The sequence below is a fragment of the Cryptomeria japonica genome, chromosome 3 (assembly GCF_030272615.1).
Source record: "Cryptomeria japonica chromosome 3, Sugi_1.0, whole genome shotgun sequence".
Taxonomy (NCBI): Eukaryota; Viridiplantae; Streptophyta; class Pinopsida; order Cupressales; family Cupressaceae; genus Cryptomeria; species Cryptomeria japonica.
Genome location: NC_081407.1, coordinates 655,119,274 through 655,147,200, shown reverse-complemented (window position 1 = coordinate 655,147,200; position 27,927 = coordinate 655,119,274).

The following is a 27,927-nucleotide window of genomic DNA, read 5'->3' as shown; positions in this document are numbered from 1 at the left end:
AACCGGGTAACCAATCTTCCTTCATTTACTGACTTGACAGGCTTCCTGTATTCACCGACTTGATAGGTTTCTTGTAAAGTGCTCCAAAAGACTTTGATAGCATTTCAAACTTAATAATACATCTTAACTATGCAGATTTTGAATTTTGTACATAATAGAATAGGAACTGTTATGATTTTAACCTTTAGAGAATGTAGTCCCTTAATACCTTTTCTGATTAATTTGGAATAGGTGCACCTAACTCGGTAGGTAAGGTGCTTTCTTCATTTGACATGATTTCATTCTTTTTCCAAATCATCTTTAATTTCTCTTTTATCTCTTCAGTGTTTCCTCTAGGTTGATCTCTGCAATCTCCAGCTAAATGTCCAACTTTGTGACAATGAAAACATGCCATACCAAGATTTCTCCATGATCTTCGATTGTTCATTCCAAACCTTATAAAATAGTTAGCACTAATATGTCCATATCTTCCACAACATTCACACCATATCCTTGTATTGTAATCCCATGGTACTGTTGCATATTGTCGGTAAGGATCTGTGTACGTTCGGGAACCTCTAGTGTTTGCTTGGTGTGCAGACCACATGTAGTTCTTTTGCTTAAGCCAACACTTCTCGGTACTATGTCCATATCTATTGCAGTTTCTACAAAACCCTTTGAATTTTGCCTTCTGATAGTTGTTAACAAACTTTGTCCTACATTGATTAGATGTGTGACCATATTTATTGCAATTGTAACAATAACCATTGGACTTAGTGACATTCGGTTGCTTACCTTTTCTAATTTGGCACATGTTGGCAGTATGACCTTGATTTCCATAGTAGTAGCAAATAGGCTTCTTTCTTTTGATGTTATTCCTATTTCCAGCTTGCTTTGATGATTCTCCTCTCTCAGTAGTATGAATTCCTTTCTCGGTAGAGTCTTTTCCTTTGTAACCGAGTCCTGCATCTTTGTTGGGTCTTCTTGTATTCAGTTGCTTGTCTAAAATATTTGATGCTTCATAACTCTTCTTCAGTGTCTCTTTGGATTTCTTCTCTGTTTCAAGTTCATTGGTCAACCTTGATACTTCAAGTTTCAATGCTTGATTTTCATCATTCTTCAAAATTGCTTCATGATGTGCATAACCTAGTTGATCTATCATATTTTGTTGAATCCCAATTAACATTATGATTTCATCATTTTTATTAGATACTAAGACTTCAAGTTGTTGTTTCTCTCTTTCTAGGTCTCTTATTTTATCCTCAGCTGTCCTTAATGCATCTAGATTTTCAGTCATCTGTGTGCTGAAATGTTCATGTTCTCTTTTCATTGCCTTTAGTTGATCAACCAATGCTTTGTTCTTTTCTTTCAATACTCCAATCATTTCTTCAGTCTCTTCAAATATACTGTTCTCAGATGATGTCTCAATTTGTTCCACTAACTCTTGAGAATCTTGCAAGTCATCAGATAATCTTCTTCTTACTTTCAGAGATTTTTGCATTTGCCTTTGCATGTTTGCAATCACTTGATTAGCATGATCCAGCTCTTCTTGCAGATACACAATCCTCTGAGATTGTTTGTAGCCTTCCATTGATAAGATCTTTCTCTTTAGGTAGTTAAACCCTTTTCCAAGATTCAAGCTCTGATACCAATTGTTAGGCCCAATATGGAAAGCTAATGTATTGAGAGGGGAGGGGTGAATCAGTACTCCAAAACTTTTCTTGAATAATAACTTTACTGTTATGCATAAACAAAATAGTGCAGTAACATAAAATAAAGTTAAAACAAATAGATAACAATCATACATGATTCACTCCATAAAACATATATTTTGGTTATGCAGAAACTCTTGGTTAGAGAGAAAAACTGCGGCGGGGATGACACCCACAACTTCACTACTGCAATAATAAAGAGTTCTCGGTTAGAGCTACATATTAGCTATTTCTGATAGCTTACCCTGTTAGGAGTAACAAGATCTATTGGATCTACCTTGCTAAAGGATTTTACAACATTTATTCTAAATGCTGCACCTGGTTAGAGGCTTTACAATTTATAGACTTGATTTGAGTCTTTTACCCTATGAAAGGTTTCTCTTACAGCTTCACAATATTACAATCATTACAAATATATACAACTTTACATCTGAAATGTTATAGCAGATTCTATGTGCTCAGAATAGATTACCTTGCTTATAGCATACCTCAGTAACCCATATAGTAACTTAGTAAACCCTTCTGTTTACTTTGTTCTTTGACTGTTCTCTGAAAACCTTCTCGGTGACCTCTGTGTCTCTGTAACAGTCTTGTTACACTCATACATACACACTTAACTCATGTTGTATAAATAGATCTCTTAAGATGGTGATCTACTTCATTGCTTTGATCTTACAAACAAGATTCCTTGAATGAATAACTATACAAAATATTTCATTGGTTAGATTGATCTCAAAATCATACACAATCTTCTAGTGCAATTTCCAATGTGATAACGGTTAGATGTGCCTCGATCTTGTAACACATTTTCATATGCATGTCCAGGTTCAATGTATCTGGTAACATGTTTCACTCGGTGAATATCAACTTGGTGTGTCATCTTTACTGCTCGGTAGACATAAAAAGATACTCGGTAGACAGCTCGGTGTGTACTGTGTTCTGTGACTGCTTTCTTCTGTAACCGACTAGACTGTGCATACCGACTTCTTTCTGTATACCGACTGCATGATTCGGTAGTGTTAACCGACTAGAGTATATAGTATGACTTTGAATATAAAAACTAATGGCAACTTGATAAGTAGTAACATCTTCTTCTTCTATGCATGCAGATTCATGAAATTTTCAAACAATAAAGAATCTCAAAAACAATTAACTAGAAACAATTATAACCATGAAAGGTTCTTAGTTTGACACCATCCCCGGCAATGGCGCCAAAAATGTCTACTCCAACTATAATAATAATAACTCTTATTGAAATCTCAACCTGAAGTTTGGACATTCATCTGATAAAGTTACTATTTTCATGGCTAGTGTTCATTTAGTTATCAACCCAGGGATGTAAAGCTTGAAATGGGTCTGCACTATATATGCACTAAGTTCCTTCGATGGCTATTCTGCATTGCTGCAGTAACTAACATTATGTGGAAAGGAAAGACAAGCATGGAAATTATAGAAGGCTACAGGAAAACTTATAAAAATGATGCTGGAATGATCTAATATAAATAACAGAAATCACTCTATTCTGGCTTGGCTGCAGGAACAGTCAGTGGATCTATTTCCAGTGGCTACAGGAACAGTCAAGGCATGAACTTCTACTGCAACTAAAGAAGAACTAATTTCAATGAGAATAAACATAGGATCACTCACCAAGTGAGCCCCCTTGGATGAGTGATATCAAGCTTCCAGAAAAATACTTTTAGCAGATCAAAACAACATATCTTTTATTCATTGCTTCGTGAAAATGATTACATGTCTTAAAAGAAAAACTCTAGAATGCTTATCAAAATTCTCTGCTCTATTCCTTTCTATTCTGTCTAACCTCTAAGAAAAAAGGAAGAGCTTATTAAAAAGAAAAGATCAACTACAATGGACAACTCAAATCACGCCCAAAAGAAGAGGCAGATGATTGACTGATGAAGAAGATAACTAGAGCTTGGCTACAGGAAACGTGGATCTAGATCGAAACATAGTCTTTGCATGCCGTAGTGATATTTTGCGAATTCAATGCCCACTAGAGTTAAACTTCCGTAGTGCTACTTGGCTGCTCTACTCATGCCGTACCTTGCGCTTGCTCGACTCCTCTTCAGCTTGATCTCTAGTTATTTCTTATGTGATTCTTCTTTCTTCAGGCGAGAAAGGAGAATATCCACTATGGCATCATTTATTATTTGCACTACAAAAAAAACAACATACAAGGACATGCATACGTATTTTATTTATATAATACATTCATTAATTCACATATGATATTACCCTAAATAATCCGCATAGCAACATGAACAAATCATTTGGTTGCGGCAATAAATGGGATGGCTGCAGGAATAGACCGACAAAGTTCAAGCATGATTTCATAAGTTTAGGTTTAACACATGGAATACATATAGTCAATTTACAATACTTCACTACTACTATGCAAGCCAAAAGATGTCAAAAACCTAAGAGTTTTGATGATAAAAACATGACAAAGTCTCAACTTATCAACTACTATATGGAAACATAGCGAAACATCGATCCAAACTGATAAGCCAGGTATTTGCCTTGAGACCGGTACCCATACCATCAAAGTAAGGAGGGTTAGACCTCATCAAGTCCTTTATGTGACCCAAAGAAGGTGGATCTCGGTCAGCTAGAATCTCCCTCCCTCTCTCTCTCTCTCTCTCTCTCTCTCTCTCTCTCTCTCTCTCTCTCTCTCTCTCTCTCTCTCTCTCTCTCTTTCTCTCTCTCCTTTGGAACCTGCTAATGCAACTCCTCAACCTGAGCATGAATAGGTTGATCAACATCAGGCCTGGGGCCTAACCTGGCCATAACCTCCTGAAACATCTGTCTCAGCTCTTCCCTTTCGGGAACTTGCTCTCCGGCATGTTGTGACTTCTGATGAATAGACTGTTCTGGCTCAACACTCACATGAGTGGGTGGTGGTGAAGGACTGTGATGGTCAGAACCACAACCCCATCCTCCAAATGTAATGCCCCACCAGGAACCCTAAAGGAAAACAACACAACTAGGCAACTAAAGGGTGATTTTTTTTTTTTTAAAGATTAAGTGCATTAATTATAACAATAGCACGTTTAATAACACAACGGAAGTCTAACACATGATTTCCTAAGGGTTACCAATAAAGATTAATTCACAGATTATAATAACACCATGGTTAATCCAATTTTCCATTTAATTAGGTGAATTAAATGCTTAAGATTAAACCTACACATACATCTAAATTCCACAATGAAAGAATCAAAGTATTCCAATGCATTTATTTATCCATATTTCATTTATACATAAGATCAAAGCAACTGAATTAACATACATTCCACTAATATAATATTATAATATTCATAAATACATGGCTTCCAAAAATACCACGGAATGCAAAAGTTACAATATCAAGGTTACATAAAAGTTTGATACAATGACCACAAGGTCTCAACTGAACAAAGATCACGAACATGAGCTGGAACATGAACCACAAACCACGAACCAAGAAACACTAGCGAAGCCTTTCCTCGCCTGAAGATACAATTCACAACATCCGATGGGAAGTGGCACTACCACCCGACCATGTGATCCCAAAATGGAACCACCTCACCATGCCAGGAGATAGTAGAAGACCCTCAAGCAAGCAAAATAAGACAAGTACGAAAGAACTACATGACTTCGCAAACATCCACGTGACTCAACTCACAAACACTAGTGACTCTAAGGAGAGAGTGTCATTGTATGGATTAAGGTGTTTACCCTGGTAGGCCTCCATAGGTCCCGACCCCCATCCTGGGTTATCATGGTAACCTCTCCCAAACCTCTAGCTCCATCTAAGCCTCATGTGGACCCTACCAATCCTTTCATGAAGCCAAGGTGGTAAGTTTGCCATTCTAGGCCTTCTCACCACAACCTGAGCCTATACAAGCACTCGACCATGTGCGAGGCACATTATCTTAATTAATATTTAAACTACCCACCCCCTAATCAATTATTAGGTTATCACTTCTTAACTAACTTTCAAAGGGTTATCCTGCCATCCACTTCAGGCATGGCCCTCGCTCGAAAGCCACTCTCTCTCATAGGACACTAACAGGAAAGGTCTCTCTACGAGAACTCTATGGCGAAACAGACAACCACATCTAATCCTGACAAACCACAGGTGAAGGATACACAATCACTAACCCAGGATCGACCATTTGGAACAAAACACACAATGACTCATATCAATAGGGTTATACAACAACACCTGACCAAGGGGGTATAACAACATATGACATAACGATAACTCAACCAGAATTGCAACAAAATTAAGCTTGACTGCAAATACCATTTACACAAGATCCTAATACAGGTAATCTTTTCTTTAAACAACCAAAAGCATAAATAACTTGCAATTAAAGATTTTCTAGAAAATAAGAAAACACAACTATATTAATACAAAGAAATCAATGTTGTCATTTGTCCAATAAGGTTAAATAAAATTACATAAAAATTAACCCCTTAATTATATGTTCATGATCAATTTACAAATAAACCCGATCAGATTATATCAATAATCTAAATTAAATTCCAAATTCCAAATTATATATTATAATATAATATAATTACATAAATATATATATTCTTCGAATATAATATTATATAATTATATCACATTAAAAATATATAATTAAAATGAAGATTTAATTTTGCAATAACTTTCATTTCCAATAATTAAGAAATAACTTTATTTCTAAAATAACATAATTAAAACCATAGAAAATACTATATATATAGATATAAATAATATTATATATTTTTTTAAAACATATTAAAATTAACTAAAACCGAATTATAAAACTCTGGGCACGAAAATCCGAAAGTACTATATTTCGGTTTGCACGAAATTTATCTAGGGAACAGTGAAAATAAAACCCCCCTGCTACCGCATGGTAGCAGGTGCTACCGTAGGTAGCACTTCTACCTTACGGTAGTAGGTGCTACCGTAGGTAGCACTTCTACCTTACGGTAGTAGATGCTACCTCCGGTAGCAACTACCAACCCTACATGCATTTTTTTTATTTTTTATTTTTTATTATATTTTTTTAAAATTCAATAACCTAAATAAAACATTAAATTTAAATAACCTAAAATGTTAAAATTTTAGTAACCTAAAAACCTTAAATTTTATTTCCAGTAAAATTTATTTCCAATTAAATTTATTTCCAATACAATTTATTTCTAAGGAATTAATTAATACATATTTTCTCCAAAATGATATAATAAAACAATTTCCCCTTACTTTTAATAACCCAATAAATTTAATTAATAATTAAATTTATTTCTATAGTAACTAAATAATTTCACAGAGATGTACAATTATTGACAGAACAACCATAGCCAAATATTGAAACAAAAATCAAACAAGAGGGAATATTTTCTCTGGTAAATCCCATTTCTCCCAAATCTTGCAATTTTCATGCACAGTAAAAATCTTGGCAAAATTTGTCATATTAACTTTTCCCAATTTTTTCAAAATTTTAAACTACAAGCACCCAGGAAATAACTTCTTTCCATAAACTAGAAACTAATTTTAGGAATGAACTTTAGCCAAGAACAAGAAATAACCAGAAAGGATTTTGGATTTGACAAATATTTTAACACACAACATTTAGAAAGAGGGAAGAAATAGAAATATTTTCTTTAAAAACAATCAAAAGAAGCCACCCAACCTAGTATAGCTTTCCTGGAAGAACTTTGTAGGAGAGATTCAATCCTTAAACAAGCTTCCAAATAATTTTTCTTCACCAAATTCTCTGCCTCCTTCCCGTGACTTTCCCCAAAATAAAAAGACATATTCCCCTTTTAAACTAAAATTCTAGGTTGCATATATTTTTCCCAGAAACCCTAATATTTAATTTTAGTAATTAAAAAGCAATTTTATTTTTCTTTTCTAATTCCTAACAAAGGAATAAATTAACATGCAATAAGCAAAAATCATTTTTCTTTCTTTTCTTTTCTCATGCAAATTAATTAATTTCCTAAAAAAGGAATTGAGGCAATACTTTAATTCTAATTTATTTATTCTTTTATTCATTTAATATTATAGGAAATTATAAATGAAATTAATCTAATTTATTTTTCACTAAAATTTAAATAAAATATATTTCTAATATCATGTAGCTTGCAACTTAATTTAATAATTTCTTTTAACTAATTAAATTTATAATCTCAATGCATAAAATACATAATTCCCAAAAATACCAACTATGAGATAACTCCATAAATTTAATTAATTAATTAAATCCACTAAACACACAAGTGAACAAACCCCAAGCAAAGACTCATAAAAAAGTCAAGCGACAATAAACGAAGGCCGAATAAACTGATAGGACGACCAATTGACATCACTCACAAGAGTGTAACTGGGTAAAATAGGGTCAACTACTACCTCCTCCACTCCTATCGGACAATATAAGGCACACTCAAACCTGTGAAGCTAGGTGGAGACGATACCCCGTACCTACCTAGTACTTGTACCTGCAATATCATGCATCATCAAACCACACATACATCTCTACAATATAGAAAACATGACATACACACTGATGATGGAGAATCGCGACGTTCCTTGTCTCACCGAAGTGAGTGAAGGAAAATCATCCCCTTGCATCCAATACACTCGCAGACACATAACATATAATTTCAGATTGCAAAGATAAAGTAAAATGTCAGTACATAGCAATAATCCATAAAATGCCATAAATCCTAAGTACTAAAATACTGCAAATAAATTATGCATCTCCTATCTAGATAAAGCATGAAATGATGTCATATAAGTCTGAATAACACATCATGGTAATGTATCCATTGAAAGTAAACAATAATAAAATATGAGTCTAATAAGTTCAAACGAGGAGGGGTACTACATTCATGATATTGCTGATGTTGTTGATGTTGTTTCTTTTGTCTTGTAACCAATGTGATGAACTTTGTGGAAGATGTTGTAAACTAGTATGGTAGTTTGTAAGTTAAACCGGTGTATAGGGTTAAACCTTTCTATGTTATCTAACCAGTAAACCCTACCAGTTGTTTTTGTTAAACCCTAACCGATCAAAGCTTGTTGGTTTAAGATTTGATGCTGAGCGGTAATGATGGTGACACATGTGGTCATTGTATGAAGATAAGTTCAAGTTATTTTGACATGTTTGATTGTCTTGGGAAGGCGAAAAGGTGATTGCATGAAATGCATAGCGTGTGATGAGTTACAAGTCCAATGAAGTGGTGATCATGGAAAGGTTGGAATTTTTGTGATTAGTGTGAAGAGATTGTTATGATTTCTAATGATTAAGATTGTACCGACTTGTTTGTAATCTTGATAATGAGAATTACTGTAATGCCCTGCTAGGAAACCCCAAAGGGATTGAGCTAAAACACAAGAATAAAGTGCAAATAATTTAAAAAATAAATTAAACACAACACAATGATACAACGAGTTATCATAAGTTCAGATACCACAACAGAAGACTTAAATAACACCTAAAGAGTTTCCCAACATGATTATGAAATTCAACATTAAAATCAACTCACATTAATTAATCCAATTAAGGTGATTAACTTAATGACATGATAATACTTTGATCAAGGGATAATTTATTTCGGTGAGATGAAAATAGAGATAACATGATAAGGTTCATCCAATAAAATTTAACCATACATTACGTACAATCTTACATTAAGCATATACCATGCATCTAATTTAATAACATACTTTAATTTCATCATAAACTAATGAATTATTTCCATGCATACTTAATTGCATTATAAATAACTGAATACATTCCATTATTCTAATCTACATTTTTTCATGATCCAAATTATTGCATTTAAAAAGATGACTACATACATGCATTTAAGATTAACATCATCTATTCCATATAATACATTTTAAGCATAAATCCATCCATACATGCTAAACTAAAAAGGAAACATAAGAACATAAACATCACATAACACCGAAATGATATCAGAGGTCACCCCTAGAGGGCTACATCTTTGGGTCTGCTCAACTGCAAGACCCCTCCAATAATTAAAAATAGTGAAGAATACATAAAGTCACATCATCTACAATCCTGGCATAAAGGCGACCATAACCAATAGTACATATGACCACCTCGATCAAATAAATACATGAATGATCCATGAATAGGAAAGGATACAACTGAACATAATAAGAAGCAATTACAAAAGATCAACTAGAGCATCCATGAAACTAAATCTTTGCAACCCAAGGTCTAACATAAATATCATGTTCTCACAAGGGCATAGACATCAGGATGACTCCACAAAAGTGCTCCTATCAAGACAACACAATAAGACACTAGCAAACATAAGGGACAAGTGTCATCACATAACCTGGTATGGTTACCATGGCAGGTCTTCATAGGTTTCGGACCCATCCACTGGGTTACCCTGGCAACCTAATCCAAAACTCTGGCCCATCCAAGCCTCACGTGGACCCACACATCCTTTCGTGAAGACAAGGATGATGATTTTCCATTTCAGGCCTTCTCACCACAGGTCGAGTCTGTACTAGCACTCATCCCATGCGTGAGGCATAATTAACTTACTTAGTGATTCATTAACTAACTCTCTAATATGCTATTAGGTTATCACTTATTTAGACACACTTTCGATGGGTTATCCAACAACCACTTCAGGTGTGGCCCCAAATCGAAAGCCACTTTCCCAAATGACACCAGACTACACTCAAACGAACTCCTAAACCAAGGAATACACAAGGTCAAACAAACAAAGTTCAACATGGTAGGATTACCCACTTGGTCAAACAAGACTTCATACGAGGTGCATTGACTGATGGTACTCTAACTAGAGACCTGACTAGCTATGGTCAACCACGAATCCATATTCAATGTTGGCATATGTGTAGAGTTTAATGACATGATGATATTGTATGTTGTCATTGATGTCAATATGTTAAAATATGAACCGGCATATTAAAGTAAGCAAATTGGCAAGAGAACTGGTATGATGACGTGAACTGGTATATGTGAAAAAGTGAAGCGGTATGTTTGTTCAAAGTGAACCAGTATGTTGGAATGAGGACCGGTATATGGGAAGTTTTGTATTGAGGTTTCATTTGGCATGACTCTCGGTTGGTAATCTCAGCTTAAGGGTTTCCGGTTGACGCAGTCCAAGCTTGTGTGATTCAACCGATGACATCTTGTGATGAGTTAGCATTGTAATGAAGATCAAATCATGATGCCACATCAGCCTTGTGTGCGTGAAGGATTTCCTTGAGGATCTTGCATGAAGAAGATTGATCCTATCTACCTTAGGAATGTGTGAAATCTCTGTAAACGGTGGAGAGCGCATGATGGATTATCAGCTTCTTGAAGCGACAAAGAATGAACGTTAGAGAACATCTTGAGATCTGTTCAAGACTATTGTATTCAATGCAGTATGATTAACGGTTAGGATTGAACCGACTAAATTAATAAACCTAAATGTTTAGGGTTTATGGTTTATGCTACCGACCTGTCTGTTTCCTATAAGGTCAATGATGTTTTTCATTTTGAAGTTGTTGGCAAATGTTATGTTTGTATCCAAGTAGAGAGATACTTGATTCTTGCCAGAATGAAGAAGTGTGTTGATACCTATAGAGTGTGATTGTAGAAGCAAAGGATCTAAAGAGGATCTGCCTTGGCATTGTGTATTGTTATCAAATCAGTGTATTACCTGTTGATTTCTAACCATTTCAACAGATTGGAAAATCCCTTAACCGGGTAGCTTTAATAGGCTTTTGTGTAAATCCTTTAACAGGGTGACTCAATTCAATGATTTCTTCAAATCCTCTTGTGAGGTAACCTTTAACAGGGTTCTAACCTTTAACCGGGTATTTAGCCATCCCTTAACCAGGTGATCCCTAGCAGGATCGGTTCCTAGCAGAACTTATTGTAAAATCCTTAACCGGATTAGGATCCTAATAGAGCGGACTTCAAAAGAGTTCAAAGAACAACTTGTGGGTATTCATCCCCACCGTGGTTTTTCCTAGTTGGGTTTCCATGTGAAAAATTAGTGTGTCATGTGTGATGTCTTTTCATGTGATGATTTGTATTCTCTGATAAGTGGTAATGCATGTTGAACCAGTAGTCTTTATATTTCTAATGTATTACCTGTCTATGCATATGAGTGAAGTGGAAAGGAGATATTAGGAGTGGTGAAGATCTAAGTGTTAGCCATTCTATGTCTTTCACAGTCTCACTGTGTCTTACCGATAGTGCCCTATCTTAGATCGGTGATGCTATTTCCGGTTAGTTCATTCTTTGCTGTTAAACTGGTTTTAGGAAGTTTTTGTCTATACTAATTCACCCCCCCTCTCAGTATCTATTGATTACTTTCTATTCATCATTATTCATCAATTGGTATCAGAGCACCCTCCAATTCCTCTATGTTGTAAGCTTAACCGCTTGAGGACAAGATCCTACTCTAATGATGAAGAGGGAAGGTCCAAAGTTCAACAGAGATAACTTTAAAATATGGAAGGATAGAATGAAGATATACATCGGAAGCATGGGTGCTCAACACTGGAACTATGTTGAGAATGCTTATGTTAATCCTACCAGTACTCTCACCAATGATCAAAGAAGAGAGATTCAGGAGAATGGGCAAGTCATGAAAGCCCTAATCAATAGTCTATCTGACATTGAATTTATTGATGTTCATGATAAAGACAATCCCAAAGAAGTATGCATGGGATGCTCTGAAGAATATCTATGGTGGTGATGAGCATGTGAAACAAGATAAGGAAGAGAGCCTTAGGGGAAAGTTTGAAGACATGCAGATGGTTGAAGGAGAGACCATTCAACAATATGGAATAAGAATCAAAATTGTTGTTGGAGATATCAAGAGTGCAGGAGGTAAAATAGATGATTCCACTGTTGTTAGCAAAGTCTTGAGATCCTTGTTACTAGTCTATGCAATAAGGGTTGCTGCTAAAGGTATCCCTAGACTCCATCATTGCTAAATTGACCACATATGAGCTAAATAATTATGATGGCAGTATTCAGAAGACTGAATTGGCCTTTAAAGCATCTGTTGCACCATCTAGAAAGGGAAAAGAAGCAAGTACTAGTTGTGAACCAAGACAAAGAAGAGAAATGGATGATGAGGAGATCCTGATGGAATTTGAAGCTCTTCTTGCCAAGAAACTTCCTAAGGGAACTGGTAAATACAGAGGTAAGATTCCTTTGAAATGCTTTTCTTGTAATAGAATAGGACACATTGCTATAAACTGTCCTAATGGTGATAATAAGGACAAACCGGAGAAGTTCAAGAAGTTCAAAGGAGGAAACATGATAAATTGTTTTGTAGCAGTTGATGAAGGTGTCACCGATGAGGAATCAGAAGATGAAGAAAGTGAAGACTTTGTGTTTGTAGCAGTTAAGGAAGATGTGTCAGACAAGAAAGCTCTTGTCTCCCACTTTGATAATTCCAATGAGTGGATTATTGACAGTGGTTGTTCTCACCACATGACTGGTGACCGGAGTAAGCTTCTATCTCTGGAAGAGTATGATGGCAGTGTGGTTTGATTTGGTAATGCTGCACCATGTATGGTAAAAGGAATAGGATCCATCTCTCTAAATGGAAAAAGTAGTGCTGATAATGTGTATTGGGTAGAAGGTCTTAGGAACAACCTTTTGAGTGTTGCCCAGCTCAATGATAATGGAATCACTCTGGAATTCAAAGATGGAGTGTGCAAAATAAAAGGAAAGGGTGGTGAATTGATGGCCACTAGTATGCAGACCAGAGGTAACTTATTTCAATTGAATGCAAATATCAGTACATGTCTAATGGCTAAGTTTGATGATAGCTGGATATGGCATGGGAGACTCTACCATGTAAAATTGTGAAGGCAAGTAAGATCAAGGCAGTTAGAGGATTGCCTGTGCTAAGCAAACCAGAGAATCCTCTGTGCAGAGAATGTCAACTAGGAAAAATATCTTCCTCAACCTTCAAAGGTAAATCTTTCACTGCAAACAATTTACTTGATCTTGTGCATACTGATTTGTGTGGTCCTATGAAAACTAGGAGTGTGAAGGGAGATAGGTACTTTATGATTCTTATTGATGATTGCTCAAGGCTGATGTGGGTCACATTCTTGAAAGACAAGTTAGAAGCTTTTGGAAAGTTCAAAGCCTTTAGAGCACTGGTTGAAAAAGAAAGTGGTAAGAGAATCAAATGCCTTAGAACTGACCAAGGAGGTGAGTTCACTTCTAGTGAGTTCAATAAATACTATGAAGAAAATGGCATCAAGAGGTAAGTGTCTACTCCCTGAACTCCACAACAAAATGACCTACCAGAGAGGAACAACCAGACTGTAGTTGAAGCAGCCAGAACAATGCTAATTCAAGTAAAGGTTGCTCACACTTTTTGGAGAGAAGCGGTGAGCACTGCAGTCTACACAATGAGCCGAGTACTCATCAAGAAAGGTAAGGATAAAACACCTTATGAGTATTGGACCGGTAAGACTCCTATAGTAAGATACTTTAGAGTGTTTGGTAGCAAGTGTTATATCAAGAGGAGTGAACACCGGAGCAAGTTTGATGCAAAATGTGATGAGAGAATATTCTTAGGACATTCCACAAAGAGAAAAGCTCTCAAATGTTTCAACAATAGGACTTAGAGAATTGTTGAAAGTATCAATGTTAGAGTTGATGAAACCTCCAAGAAACCTAAGGAAACCGACAGTGAGAAAATGATAGATGAACTGACTGTAACCTTCTGGGAACCAGTTGCAAAACAGTCTAGAACTAGTAACTATGCTCCTACACCGGTAGATGCTGATGCTGATGAAGATGAGGATGATGAAGAAAAGAAAGAGGAAACAACTAAGATCATTCCTAGGTATGTAAATTTGAATCATGATCCAAAGTAGATCATAGGAGACAAGGATGCAGGAATTCTTACAAGAAGAAAGCTCAGAGAAAACTCTTGCATGATCTCTGAATTTGAGCCTAAAACATTTAAAGAGGTACATAAAGATGAAGACTAGATCAAGGCAATGGAAGGGGAACTTGACAAGATAGAAAAGAATGGTACATGGTTTTTGGTACCCAGACTTAAGCATAAAAATATCATTGGCACCAAATGGGTTTTCAGAAATAAGCTGAATGAAGACGGCACAGTGGTTAGAAACAAAGCCAGACTGGTGTGTAAGGGATATGCTCAAGAAGAAGGAGAAGACTATGGAGAAACCTTTGCTCTAGTAGCTAGATTGGAAGGAGTTTGTATGCTTCTTGCATATGCAGCCTTCAAGGGATTCAAAGTATATCAAATGGATGTAAAATCTGCATTCTTGAATGGAAAACTTGAAGAGGAGGTGTATATAGAGCAACTAGATGGATTTTCCCTATCAGAAGATAGTGACATAGTGTGCAGGCTACATAAATCCTTGTATGGATTGAAGTAGGCACCTAGAGCATGGTATGAATGCTTACACTCCCATCTTGTGAAGATTGGATTTGAAAGAGCAAGTGAAGATAGCAATATCTTTTTGAAGTCAGAAGGAGATCAAATTTTGATCTGTGAAGTATTTGTTGATGACATAATTTTTGGTGGAGATGACAAGATGAGTCATGATTATGCAGATGAGATGAAGAAGGAATTTGAGATGTCACTTATAGGGGAGATTAAGTTCTTCATTGGACTACAGATTCAACAAATGAAAGATGGTATCTTTATCACTCAGTCCAAGTATGTCAAAGAGGTGTTGAAGATCTTTCGCATGGAAGACCGCAAACTGGTTGGTACACTGATGGTGACCGGTTGTAAATTGTTAAAAGAGGATGACTCAATGTTGGTGAATGAGAAGGAATATCGATCAATGATTGGTAAGTTGCACTATGTATTACATAGCAGACCAGACATTGCACATGTAGTGGGCATTACTACATGGTTCCAGAAAAGTCCAAGAGAATCCCACTTGGTAGCAGTCAAGCAGATTCTTAGATATATGAAGGGAACTATTGACTATGGATTGTGGTATCCATATAGTAATGATTTCAATCTCAAAGTGTTCACAGATGCTGATTGGGTTGGTAATGTGGACGACCGAAAGAGCACAACCAATGGTGCATTCTTTCTTGGTGGTAGACTAGTCTCATGGATGAGTAAGAAGTAGAGTTGTATCTCTCAGTCTACAGCAGAAGTGGAATATGTTGTAGCATTTATGAACTGCACCCAGACAATTTGGATGAAACATGTATTAAGTGGTTTCAAAGTTCTTGTATCTGAACCGGTGAGTATATTCTGTGACAACACAAGTGCAATTAATATTTCCAAGAATCCGGTTTTGCATGTTAGAACCAAGCACTTCGAGCTCAAGTATCATTTCTTGAGGGAGAAGGTTCATAACAAAGAGGTTGTATTGGAACACGTTTCCAGTAAGGAGCAGTTAGCAGACATATTCACCAAGCCTCTACTAAAGGCTACATTTACCTATTTAAGAGGTGAAATAGGGGGTGCTGCCCCTTCAAGAGGTGAACTAAAGGTGTGTGCTCTACATCAGTCAGGTATTGCATTGATAAATCTTTTTTAGGATTGATGTGTTGAAGGATGCCACTCCTTAGGGGGAGCAACATAGTGGAACATAGATGTGTGTGCCCCCACTTTGGCATTGTTGTCAAAGGGGGAGAAGATGTAAGGCAAAGAAGATCTCTGTAGTATTGGGGAGAAGAAGATGTGAAGTAGAGAGATATCTTTGTATATTGCCATCATATGTGCAGAGTTTGATGACATGATGATATTGTATGTTGTCATTGATGTCAATATGCTAAAATATGAACTGACATATTAAAGTAAGCAAACTAGCAAGAGAACCGGTATATGTGAAAAAGTGAAGTGATATGTTTGTTCAAAGTGATTCGATATGTTGGAATGAGGACCGGTATATGGGAAGTTTTGTATCGGGGTTTCTTTTGGCATGACTATCGGTTGGTAGTCTCAGCTTCAGGGTTTCCGGTTGATGCAGTCCAAGCCCGTGTGATTCAATTGATGACATCTTGTGATGAGTTAGCATTGTAATGAAGATCAGATCATGTTGCCACGTCAGCCTTGTGCACATGAAGGATTTCCTTGAGGATCTTGCATGAAGAAGATTGATCCTATCTACCTCGGGAAATTGTGAAGTCTTTGTAAACGGTGGAGAGCATGTGATGGGTTATCGAATTCTTGAAGTGGCAAAGAATGAACGTTGGAGAACATCTTGAGATCTCTTCAAGACTATTGTATTCAATGTAGTATGATTAACGGTCAGGATTGAACTGACTGAATTGATAAACCTAAATGTTTAGGGTTTAGGGTTTATGCTACCGACCTATCTGTTTCCTATAAGGTCGATGATGTTTTTCATTTTGAAGTTGTTGGCAAATGTTATGTTTGTATCCAAGTAGAGAGATACTTGATTCTTTCCATACCAGAGAAGTGTGTTGATACCTGCAGAGTGTGATTGTAGAAGCAAAGGAGATAAAGAGGATCTGCCTTGGCATTGTGTGCTGTTATTAGATCAGTGTATTACCTGTTGACTTCTAACCATTTCAGAAGATTGGAAAATCCCTTAACTGGGTAGGTTTAACAGGATTTTGTGTAAATCCTTTAATAGGGTGACTCAATTCAATGAGCTCTTCAAATCCTCTTGCAAGGTAACCTTTAATAGGGTTCTAACCTTTAACCAGGTATTTAGCCATCCCTTAACTGGGTGATCCCTAGCAGGATCGATTCCTAGAAAAACCTATTGTAAAATCCTTAACCGGATTAGGCTCCTAACATAGTAGACTTCAGAAGAGTTCAAAGAACAACTTGTGGGTATTCATCCCCACCGTGGTTTTTCCCAGTTGGGTTTCCACGTGAAAAATCAGTGTGTCATGTGTGATGTCTTTTCATGTGATGATTTGTATTCTCTGATAAGTGGTAATGCATGTTGAACCAGTAGTCTTTATATTTTTGATGTATTACTTCTCTATGCATATGAGTGAAGTGGAAAGGAGATATTAGGTGTGGTGAAGATCTAAGTATTAGCCGGTCTATGTCTTTCACAGTCTCACTATGTCTTACCGATAGTGCCCTGTCTTAGATTGATGATGTTGTTTCCGGTTAGTTCAGTCTTTGTAGTTAAACCAGTTTTAGGAAGTTTTTGTCTATATTGATTCACCCCCCCTCTCAGTATCTGTTGAGTACTTTCTATTCATCATTATTCATCATTCAACACCCGCATAAAGGACATGACCAGATACAACACCATCACAAGAAAATAGTAAAAACTCGAGATCAAGGACATACGCAGGTACCCAAATAAATCATACGATAGTGTACAACAAAAAAATCAAAGGCTTTCCATTTCTCAAGAAAATGAGAATACATTAAATTGAACATGCAGAGGCCTAGATTGTAAAAGATGATCTTCTTTCCTATTGTTTGCACACAACAATCAATCCAGTTTTCTAAAGGATGTAAGTTTGATTGTGGCTTGTCTACCTCATTTGGGTATAGGTTGTTCATGGTTTTCCAACTCACTAAGTTCATTTATGTAATGCCCCGCCAGGAACCGTAAAGGAATGCAATACTTCAAGGCAACTAAAGGGAGAAATATTTAAAAAAAAAAAAGATTAAGTGCATTAATTATAACATTGCACACATAATAACATAAGAGGAAGTTTAACAATGACATCCTAAAGGGTTACCAATGAATATTACTTCGTAACTAAAAATAACGCAATAATGTTAATCCAATTGTCCATCTAATTAGAGAACTCAATTGCAATAAAATTACATCATATTCATAAACTGAATTTCGCATAGAAATATTTAAAGTGATACAATATATTGATTTTAAATGAAGCATTTGCACATAGGCATAAAGATAACTGAAATAACATACATTCCACTGAATTAAGTTTATGATACTCAAAATTACATGGCTTCCTAAAGCACAAAGGAAATACATAATTAAAATGCAAAGGTTACATAGTTTACTGATACAATGACCACATGGGTCTCAAAGGTATAATAATCATGATCATGAGTTGATACACAAATAAAGAACCAAAGGTACACCAGTGAAGCCAATCCTCGCATGAAGGTACGAACCAAAATATCCGATGGGAAGTGGCACTACCACCGGACCATGTGATCCCAAAATGGAACCACCCCACCATGCTAGGAGATAGAAGAAGACCCTCAAGCAAGCAGACAAGATAAGAACAACAGTACATCAAGACTCCACTATACTCATGTGGCTTGACTCACAAAATACTAGTGACCCTAAAGAGAGAGTGTCATCACATGGCTTAAGATGGTTACCCTAGGTAGGCCTCCATAGGTCCCAACCCCCATCCTGGGTTATCCTGGTAGCCTTTCTCGAACCCCCAGCTCCATCTAAGCATCAAGCGGACCCTACCAACCTTTTGTGAGGACAAGACGGTAGGTTTTCCATTCCAGGCCTTCCCAGTACACCTTGAGCCTATACAAGCACTCAACCATGTGCGGGGTGTAATATCTTAATTAAATTTATAACTACCCACCCCCTAATCAATTTTTAGATTATCACTTATTAACTGACTTTCGAGGGGTTATCCTGCCAACCACTTCGGGTGCGGCCCCCGCTCGAAAGCCACTCTCTCATAGGACACTATGAGGTACGGTCTCTCTACGAGAACCCTATGGTGAAACTGATAGCCATATCTAAACCTGACAAAATACAGGTGAAGGATGCACAAATCAAAAACCCAGGATTGACCATTGGAACATAACACACAATGGATCACATCCATAGGATTACACAACAACACTTGACCAAGGGGTATAACCATAATACGACATAACGACAACTCAACCAGAATTGCAATGAAATTAAGCTTTGACTGAAAATACCATTTACACTAAGATCCTAATACAGGCAATCTTTTCTTTACACAGCCAAAAGCATAAAATACTTGCAATTAAAGATATACCAGAGAATTAGAAAATACAACTATATTAATAAAAGAAATTCAATGTTGTCATTTGTCCAATTAGGCTAATTTAACCACATTAAAATAATCCCCCTAATTATATGTTCAAGAATAATCTACAAATACCCCAAATTAAATGATTTCAATAACATAATTTAAATTCCAAATTAGAAATATATATAATAATATAATATAATTACAAGAGTATATATTCTTCGAATATAAACCATATAATTATATCATATTTAAAATATACATAATAAATGAAGATTTAATTTTCCAATAAAATAATTTTAATTCTCCAAAATAAGATATTATAACTAAAGAAAAATACTATATATATATCTTTTTAGCATATAAAAAAATAAAAATAAAACGAATTAAAATTACAGCCAGGCAAAATAAAGGGAAGGCACATGTTTTATTTTGTTGCCCCTGGCTATCCGCAAGGTAGATTGCTACCATACGGTAGCAGAAGCTACCGTGCGGTGGTAGGGTGCCCCCCTCCCCCGACCCCCCCATATCAAAAATTATATATATATATATATATTAATTAAATTCAATTTAATTTTTTTCATAAAACCAAAGATTAATAAAATCTCTCTCCCTCCACTCCGAGACAACAGAGTCTAATAAAACACAGTCAATTAAAGTTTTTTTTAAAAAAGAATAAAACTAGCATACCAAAAATAATTATTGGTAAATAATTTTACCAGAAAACTCAATCCCTGAGACAAAACAGAGATGGAGAATAGCACCATAAACCAAACAATTTCACTCACAAAGCCAAATTGGCTAGAAACTAAATAGTTTGACAATCCCCAATTGGATTTTTGGGCCAAAACAAGAATGGAAAAAGAGGAATTAAACTCAGAATTTCCTCCAAATTTGAAAACTACCAGGAAGAAAATTTTAATCAAATGGAGGCACAAGGGGGAAATTTTGCCAGCATAACTCCCCCAATTTCACAAATTTAAAAACTACAATAAACAGGAAACCAAATTCCTTTCATAAACAAAATGAAAGAATAGATTTTAACCAAAAATTTAACATGAAATAAATTAGAAAGAGATTGGAGTTGCATTTTTAATAAAAAATGAAGTGAAATTTCTCAATAAACCTCATAACCACTAATTCAATAACACTGCACTCATTTAATCAATTTTTTTTTTATAACATCCAGAAGAAGGGGAAGAAATATAGAATTTTTTTAAAACAACAAGGTAGAGGCCATCCAACCTGTGGAGCTATCCAGGAAGAAATTTGTTGGAGAGCTTCTATCTTGCAACAGATTTCCAAACCAAAACCAAAACTTTTTTCCCAAACAATTTTCCAGAATTTGCCTCCTCCAAAAACATGCATCCCTCTTCCAAAACACTCATAGGGATAAATAGGAAAATATTTTAACCTAAACTTTTAGGTTGAAATATTTTTCTCATCCAAAAACATTTAAATAATAAAATTTATTTTTCTATTTTCCTTCAAAAAGGTAAATGGGAATTTCATTTTTTTGAAAAATACATTTCTTTCATCATGGAATTTAATTAACTTTTCCAAAAAAGAGAGAAACAATAATTTAACTCTATCTTTATTTTTTATTTTTAAATCTTAAAGCAATAGCAAATAACTTTATTTATTTTATTTTTCTACTTGAATAGTTACTTTTCCAATATAAAGCAATTACTAATTTAACCTAATAACTTCACTCAATTAGCTAAGTCCATAACACAACACTATAATAATACATAAATTACTTATACCGACTATGAAATGATGACTTGAACTCAAATAAATAATCGAACCACTAGGGCATGCAAAACGAGAAAACCACACGAAGACTCTGAAAAAGTCAAACGAACAAGACTCGAAGGCCAAACAAAAGGAAAGGATGACCAACTGACGACACTCACATGAGTAGACTGAGGGTAAGAATTAGGGTCAACAAGTATCTCCTCCACTCCCATCGGACAAATAAGGCATGCTCAGACTTGTGAAGCCAGGTGGAGACGATACCCCGTACCTACACGATACTTGTACCTGCAATATCCTGCATCATCGAAGCACACATGCATATATACAAATATAGAATACATGACATGCACACCGATGGAGGAGAATTGTGACGTTCCCTGTCTCACCAGAGTGAGTGAAGGAAAATCATCCCCTCGCATCCAATACACTCGCAAACATGCAATATATAATTACACATTACATAAGTAAGGTAAAAGTGTCAGTCCATGACAATAATCCATAAAAATAACACTAATCACAAGTACTAAAATACTATAATAAAGCATACATCCCATATCCAGTTAAAGCATGAAATAGTAACAAATAAGTCTGAATAATGTTTAGCAGTAATGTATCAACTGAAAAGTAAACTGCAACAAAATATAAGTCTAATAAGTTTGATCAAGAAGGGGTACTACATTCTCTCCCCCAAAACTAGGCTTACTCCTGGAAGCCTAAAATAGATAAGAATAGAGCTCTCTCATCTTTGCTGCATCCTCCCAAGTCGCAGAGGTCTCATCATTTGGGTCCCATAGGACCCTTACTTGGTAGATGGTACGACCCTTGAGGGTCAAATCTCGACACTGAAGAATGCGCATGGGCTCCATGGAAAGCTGCCCGTCCTCGACCTACAAAGCATTCCAATCAAGAACATGTGTCACATCATGGTGATAAGGTTGAAGAACTGAAACATGAAAGACATCGTGGATGCGGGATAGACTTAGTGGCAAGGCAAGACGGTAGGCAATAGGTCCTATCCTCTCAAGGATCTCAAAAGGGCCAACAAAATGAGGTGCCAACTTAGAACCCTTTCCATAACGAACTAGACTCTTCTACAGACGCACTCTCAAGAACACACGGTCACCAACAGAAAACTGATGATCTACCCTATTAGCATTTGCATAATTCTTCTGCATATCCTATGCAACTACCAAATGCTCACGAATCCACTCAACCTGCTGTTCCATCTCTCGAAGGATATCTAGTCCTATACGCACCCTATCCTCTGACCGATCCCAACTCAAAGGAGTATGGCAAGGATGACCATACAATGCCTGAAAGGGAGACATACCTATGGATCTATGATATCCATTGTTATAAGAAAACTCCACTAGATAAATATAATCCTCCCAATGTGATTGCTGGTCCATAACATACATGCAAAGCATGTCCTCCAAAATCTGATTCACATGCTCAGTCTAACCATCTGTTTCTAGATGATAAGATTAACCTGAAGTTCAATTGAGTCCCCAAAGCATGCTCAAGTGAGGTCCACAATGCTGAGGTAAAGACAAGATCTCTATCAGAAATGATCCACCTTGGAATCCCATGCAATCTCACTACATCTTCCAAGAAAACCCGAGCCACCACTGCTGCCATATAGGAAGCTTGAATAGGAACAAAATGAGCAACCTTGGTCAACCTATCAGGAATGACCATGATGGCATCATGACGACGTGAAGAAATAGGCAACCCAACAATGAAATCCATGGAAATGATGTCGCATGTCCAATCTGGTACTATATTAGGTTGTAAAAGACTTGATGGGTGTTGATGCTCTGCCTTCACACACTGACATTCCAAACACTTTGACACAAAATCAGCAATGTCACATTTCATTCCAACCCAATAATAAATCTATCTAAGAATTGTGTGCATCTTCTTGACACCTCGATGTGCCAAGTAAGGTGCACGATGGGCCTCAGTCATGATCAAAATGGGAAGACCCTCCAAAGGAGGTACATAGATCCAACCAAGATGATGAAGAAGACCATTCGCCTCAAGGCTAAAACTAGAAAATCTACCCTCTAATGGCCTTTTGGACTCCATCACGACTCTAACATCCTGATACCAAGAATCCCGAGGAAGAACTCCAAGAATTCTCTCTCTCAAGTCCACTCCAAGGGACAATGCTAAAACTTCATGCCGCCTACGACTCAAAGAATTTGCCACTATGTTCTCCTTCTCCTGAATATATTGAACCTCAAAATCATATTCGTAGAGGAATTCCATCCACCTTTGCTATCGAGCATTCAAGTTTGGTTGCATGAAGATATACTACAAACTGTGGTGATCACTATGCAGCTCAAAACGACACCCTAACAGAAAATGCTGCCATCTAACCAACGTATGCACTACAGCTTCCAACTCACATGAACTGGATAGTTCAACTCGTGGTCCTTGAGTTTGCGAGACTCATAGGTAACCACACATCCATCCTACATAAGCATTGCACCTATACCTTCTAAAGAGGCATCTATGCATACCATAAAATCTCTGGATGGATTAGGGACTGCCAAAATCAGAGCACTGACAAGGAGTTCCTTCAAGGTATGAAACACTAACTCACACTGCTCTGACCAAACAAACTTCTTCCCTTTCCTCTGAAGAGAAGTAATCGGGTGTCCTATCTGGGAAAAACCTTGAACAAAGTTACGGTAATATTAGCCAAACCTGTAAAACTCTGAACCTCTAAAACATTGGTCAATGCTGGCCAATCCACTATGGCTTGGATCTTTGAAGGATCCACAAAAACACCCTCTCCCAAAACCACATGACCAAGATAGTTCACCTCAGACTAGAAGAAATCACGCTTCGCCAAATTGGCATAAAGCTGATTCTCCCTCAAGAACTGCAATACCTGTCATAAGTGACCCTCATTCTCTTCCATAGATCTAGAATAAATCAATATGTGATCCAAGAACACAAGGACAAAATGATCAAGGTAGGTGCGAAAAATCCCATTCATGAGGCACATGAAAACTGAAGGCACGTTTGTCAACCCAAATGGCACCATTGTGAACTCATAGTGACCATAATGAGTATGAAACACCATCTTATGAATGTCTACATCATGAATGCACAACTAATGATACCCAAATTTCAGATCAATCTTAGAGAACACCTTGGCTCCCTTCACTTGATCAAAAAGATCATCTATACGAGGCAATGGATATTGATTTTAGATGGTTACCTTATTCAACTATTGGTAATCAATGCATAATTGAAGAGAATCATCATTCTTCTTAACAAAGATAATAGGCACACCCCAAGGAGAAACACTAGGATGAATGAATCCCTTGGCCAACAATTCCTCCATCTGCAACTTCAACTCACTCAACTCCTGAGTAGTCATCTGATATAGATCTCTCGAAATAGGTTCTGCACCAGGAACCAAGTCAATGCGAAAGTCTATGTCTCGCTTCAAAGGCATACCAAGAATCTCCAACAGAAACACTTCAGCATACTCTCGAAGAATAGGGTGATCATCAAGAGTGATTTCTCAACTCTCTCCCTCATCCATATCCTCAAGAGTTATTGCAAAAAGCTGACATCCTCGACGCATACACAACTTAAGTTGCATAGCGGAAATCATACATAAGGATATCGATCTCTAAACTCCAATGATCCCCACTTTCCTGCCATGGTCATCTAAACATTCTACTATCTTCTGACGACAGTCTACATGAGCACTATGAGATGATAGCCAATCCATCCCCAACACTACTCCATAGGACCCCAAAGGAATGACCTGAAGGTCAACAAAAGTCACAAAGGGTCCTAGGTCCAACTCACAACTAGGAACAAAGGCATCTACGAACACGCGCACCCCGATAGCTAACTCTACTTGGCACCTATCCACCTGCTTAGCAGACACAAGCCCACACCGCTACACAATGGACAAATAAATGAAAGAATCTGAAGCACAAGAGTAAAAAAGAACAAAGATATGAATACCACACAACACACCTGTGGCCTCAATAACTGTCCCCTGATGCTCAGCCTAGCGGTCATCAACCGCTGCAAACACTTTGTGGGATCTACCTGCATCCCCTACTGTCTACTCTGATGTTTTTGGCCTCTGACTCCCCGTCTACTGAGAATGTTGAGGGCACTGAGTGACTATATGACCAAACTATCCAGAAGAGAAGCAATCTTACCTACCTGGTCCTCTACCTCCAGTCAACCCACTGGACTGCTGAAAGCTTCCTCTGCTAGGGGCCTGAGATGCACTCTGAGAGGACTATCCTAGAAAACCCTATCTACTCCTCTGCCAGTTCTAGTTCCTCCTATGCTAAGGATTGCGACCCTGCTAGCCCTGGAACTGTTTCGGTCTCTGCGGCTGCTGCTGCTATCCACCCTTAGCGGGTGCTCGAGGACTCCTAAATGATGCAACTGGATGGGACTGGTTCCCATGAGCTTTGGGACCACTAAAAGGAACACTCCCTATCTACACCCCCAACTGACCACCATGTGCATGACTAAGGTTCTGCTCAACCAACCTGGCTTTTGCTACGGCTACCTCAATTGAAGATGGCTAAAAAAATCTCACTCCTCCATTGATGCGGTCATTAAGACCCCTCAAGAAGTGTTGCACAAGCATTGCCTCATCGTTACCAATCCCAACATACTGTTTAAGCTCATAGAACCTATGCTCAAACTGGTCTACTGACAAACCATATTGATGCAAAGCGTAGAACTCATCTGCACAAGATTGCCTCCATTGGGGTGAGAGAAATCATCCCCTGAATCTCTCTAGAAATATCTCCCATGATACGGTGTTAATACACACACCGATCTTCTCCTCCTCTAATCTCCACCAGATCGAAGAAAAACTATTAAGATGCATGATAGCACATCTCACTTTGGTGTTACTACTATATGGGAACATAGCAAAACACCAATCCAAACTGATAAGCTAGGTCTTTGCCTCAAGATCAATACCTTTACCATCAAAGAAGGGAGGGTTGGTCCTCATCAAGTCCCTAATGTGACCCATGGGAGTTGGGTCCTGGTTAGCTGTGTTCTCTCTCTCTCTCTCTCTCTCTCTCTCTCTCCTACTGATGTGACTCCCCAACCTGAGCATGGATGGGCTGCTCACCCTCAGGCCTGGGGCCTACTCTAGCTAGAACCTCCTGAAACATCTATCTTAGATCTTCCCTTTCGGGAACTTTCTCTCCTGCATGTTGTTCATCCTGATGAACAAACTACTCCTGATCCACACTCACATGAGTGGGTGGTGGCAAAGGACTATGGTGGTCTGAACCTCGACCCCGTCCCCCATCTCTGCCTCTATTGCGGCCAACAACACGGCCAACTCCCCTAGCTTTCCTAGCCATGACCTAACACTGCAAAAGAGAAAATGGTTAAGATCTATGGAAAGGATAAAACAAGGGAAACACAAACACTAATACCTACACAAAAGGTCAAGTTGAATGGGCTCACTACAATCCTAGAGTACCCAATGTTGAAACATGGGCTCTGATACCAAATGTAATGCCCCGTCAGGAACCCTAAAGGAATGCAATACTTCAAGGCAACTAAAGGGAGAAATATATATATATTTTTTTAAAGATTAAGTTCATTAATTATAACATTGCACACATAATAACACAAGCAAAAGTCTAACAATGACATCCTAAAGGGTTACCAACAAAGATTACTTCATAACAAAAAATAACACCATAATGTTAATCCAATTACCCATCTAATTAGAGAACTCAATTGCAATATAATTACATCATATACATAAACTGAATTTCACATAGATATATTTAAAGTGATACAATATATTGATTTTAAATGAAGCATTTACACATAGGCATAAAGATAACTAAAATAGCATACATTCCACTGAATTAAGTTTACGATACTCAAAATTACATGGCTTCCAAAAGCACAAAGGAAATACATAATTAAAATGCCAAGGTTACATAGTTTACTGATATAATGACCACATGGGTCTTAAAGGTACAATAATCACGATCATGATCTGATACATGAATCACGAACCAAATGTACACCAGCGAAGCCAATCCTCACATGAAGGTATGAACCAGAATATCCGATGGGAAGTGGCACTACCACCCGACCATGTGATCCCAAAATGAAACCACCCCACCCTGCTAGGAGATAGCAGAAGACCCTCAAGCAAGTAGACAAGACAAGAACAACAAATATCAAGACTCCACTATACTCATGTGGCTCGACTCACAAAATACTAGTGACCCTAAAGAGAGAGTGACATCACATGGCTTAAGATGGTTACCCTAGGTAGGCCTCCATAGGTCCCGACCCCCATCCTGGGTTATCTTGGTAACCTTTCCCGAACCCCCAGCTCAAACTAAGCATCATGCGGACCCTACCAACCCCTTTGTGAGGATAAGGTGGTAGGTTTGCCATTCCAGGCCTTCCCACTACACCTTGAGTCTATACGAGCACTCAACCATGTGCGGGGT